The following is a 3,437-nucleotide window of genomic DNA, read 5'->3' as shown; positions in this document are numbered from 1 at the left end:
GTAAATAAGAAGAAAGAAAAGTGGATGAAAAAATTACCAACTGTAAGCAGGAATCGAACCTACGACCTTCGAATTACGCGTTCGATGCTCTAACCACTGAGCTATTACAGCGGCCCTCTCTCCATCCACTTTTTTGGGTTTATCTGTGAATTTAGAAGTAGGAGCGACAGTCAGCGCCATCTATAAGCCAAACAACGAGTGTGAAAACACTCTTATGCGCATGTGCGCATAAGAGTGCGCATAAGAGTGTTTTCACACTCGTTGTTTGGCTTATAGATGGCGCTGACTGTCGCTCCTACTTCTAAATTCACAGATAAACCCAAAAAAGTGGATGGAGAGAGGGCCGCTGTAATAGCTCAGTGGTTAGAGCATCGAACGCGTAATTCGAAGGTCGTAGGTTCGATTCCTGCTTACAGTTGGTAATTTTTTCATCCACTTTTCTTTCTTCTTATTTACATTCCATTAATGTTAATAACTTCCCCTGTACATTCCTTGGCATTACTGTCTGTTATATCTCATTATTATTGTGTTAAAAACACGGAAAAACGAGCCCTTAGGTATACACTTCTTTCCCTTACTTTATATATATATATATATATATATATATATATATATATATATATATATATATATATATATATATATATATATATACACCAACGCATGAATATTGGGTTGCGTGCTTTTGTGTATACGTGCCGTGCGTTTGCGCTCTAAGATTTTCGAATGTTCTACCAATTGCCCATGAACAGTTTCTCTTAGAGTGCATTTCCTAACAAACACTCATAGAAGCTTTTTTTTTTTTTAATGACGAGTGCACAAAACCGAGCGATAGGCGCACGCCAAAAAGTTTCATGTCCGTGAAGGTTTCCAAAATCTACAGGCGAATCACGCCGTAACTTGCATTTTGAACGCAGTGAAAAAAAAGTGCCGCCATATCCACGAAGTGAATGATGATCAGTGGGCGAAGCTCCGGAGGTAAACCTGGTAAACCACGAATCCTCCGTACATTTTGCCCACTCGATTCAACGCTCCCCCTAGCGAACGTCGCCGCACCAAATCGAACCCCGCCGCCTTCCACCAATGACACGCGCCATATGTGACATCATTCCTATTTTATAATATCTCGCGTCTTCCATCATTAATTAGAAGTACCGCAGACTAGTTTATAACATCTTGCATCTTTTCATTATCAGCTACAAGTGTAGCCATCTAGTGAGCACTGCAAGAACTAAACGAAAGGTGGCTACGTACAGGGGACGCACAGGCCACGCCTTAAGGAGCTTCGCCCCCAAAACTCCCGAGTTTATTGACCAGCAAGTCAAATTTCAGATAAAAGCAAAGTTTGAAATTCAGTGAGTTACTTCACAGGAAAAGCATTACATCAAAAAGAAATAAAACTTCATGAGCACTCAAGAGTCTGGAGAGTACACCAAAGCGAATACTTTAACAATTGAAAGTTTGAAATGGCATATCCCAGAGTCGTATAGAGCTGTACCCCAGCTACACACACGCGCACATTGATGATCTCTTATTGAAGCGAAGTCGGCGTTCCTCCAGACAGCGCAACCATTTCGTTCACTCGAATAGAAGAGCGTTGTGCTTTACCTGGGCTCGTAAAAATGCCGTACGTTTTGCCATCAAACCTCAGCGAGTGCAAGCGGTCACAATAACAAGGCGCCAGTTTTATAGCAGTGTATTGTGTACATCCTGCATTATGACCCATGTCGGTCTGGCGTGCTCGATTGGGAGGTACAGAGAGTGACACACACACACACACACGCACACACACACACACACACACACACACGCACGCACACACACACACACACACACACACACACACACACACACACATACACACACACAGTGCATACGTACTTACGGCTAGACACACTGTCAATCTGTTTTTACTGCGTCTCAGAAACGTACTAGGGCATTAAATTTTAAAACCAAGAAAAGGCGCGTGTAGAACTCAGAACAATGAGAAGCAAAATCACAAGCCCTGCTCTCTAACATTTGCAAAACACCATGGTAATCGCAAGAAAACGTGAAGAATAAGAATTACCGCTGGAACTCACTCGAAACTTCTGCAGCAACCTTAAAACCAGAATGGCAAGAACCGTTAGGCAATGCTGTATACACTTGAAATTGTCCCGGCATGAAAAAGTAAAGAGAAAAGCGGCAATTTCTTCAACGTGGTACAAGGAGAGGTTGTGCAATGTCCAGAGGGAAATTGACACGTATCTATCCCGATGGGCTTTACGGCTGCTCCTCTGAAGATCCCGTAAGATCCGCTTCGTGAGGTCCCAACGATTGCTACAGAGGACGTTTCACTTTCGAGAATTTCTTATTATTTCTTGGAAAAAACACTCGTAGAAATTAGAACGCTTTAGTTAAGTACAAAACAGATAAAGTCTTGAAAAAGCATACTCTAAAGCTTAGCTATCAATTACTATAGTTTTAAAATTTCTCGCCTTACCACCAAAATAGTTTCTTTCCTCTGCACAGAAATGTTTATTGTTGAACTTTTAAGGAAATGGGATTCGAGAGAAAGAACCCGTTTTCATGGTGAGCACACATTTTTGTTACTAAAGTTGTCGGACGAATGTCCCCGTTTCCGTTACACAGTGTGTAAAAAGGTGGTTAAATCTAGTACAGCAATTCTCCCCTCTTAATAGAAAGAAATGGAGACACTATGCTGGCACTCAGCTCTGCCATCGTCAGATATCTCCTTTCCTGTGTATTTTTGTTTTTGCTGTGAAATCACAAAGGGATAATAATTAATGAAAAATCAATAAGAAATCGCACAACCTGCGCGGAAGGTGCAGTACAGTCACGGAGAAAGCTGGAAGAACGGCCTTACTAGAGTTTTTTTTTTTTTAACAGTCTTCGGGCAATTAGTACAAGCAGGCTTGCGGCCCCTACGCGATACTTGCCGGTATTTCACTCTTCCAGAACAATGTCACTAACAATAGGAGAACAACAACCACAACAACAATGTCACAGATGTTAATGGGATCCCTCGCCCTACGTGAAGCCTGCACAGGGTCTCTTTGCCACAGAGTTTCAAGCACCGGCGTAATTATGTGGTAGAATACTGGGCTGCCACTCAGAGGTCCTGGTTCGAATCCTATTCTACTCTGCGTACTTATTGCTAATGGAAGAAGAGGAGCACAGCACGTAACAGGGACTGGAGAAGACAAGGCACGCACTCGCAAGTGGAAGTTTATTCACGATTCAACAAACACATAGCTTCCCACACCCACTTCTTGCATTCACAATGAACCATTACTAACTATCCCAACGGGCTGTTTTGTTACACTACTTGGGCATTTTTATTGATATCATTCTTTTCTTTCTCGTTTTGCCTGGCAGCGGCCACCGACGTACACCGGCGGTGGCGCCGCGCTACAACAGCGGCAAAATTGGCCCTT

General features: G+C 42.7%; 1 non-coding gene across 1 annotated transcript; it reads left to right on the top strand.

The window, feature by feature from the left end:
* The first annotated feature begins 345 nt into the window (after nucleotides 1-345).
* On the top strand, nucleotides 346-418 carry TRNAT-CGU (transfer RNA threonine (anticodon CGU)). The gene has a single exon. It is a non-coding gene; the product is annotated as a tRNA-Thr (tRNA).
* Nucleotides 419-3,437: the final 3,019 nt, after the last annotated feature.

This window comes from Rhipicephalus microplus, chromosome 3, assembly GCF_043290135.1.
Source record: "Rhipicephalus microplus isolate Deutch F79 chromosome 3, USDA_Rmic, whole genome shotgun sequence".
NCBI classification, from domain to species: domain Eukaryota; kingdom Metazoa; phylum Arthropoda; class Arachnida; order Ixodida; family Ixodidae; genus Rhipicephalus; species Rhipicephalus microplus.
Note: the sequence above shows the minus strand (reverse complement) of the source record. Positions and strands in the feature narration are given on the sequence as shown.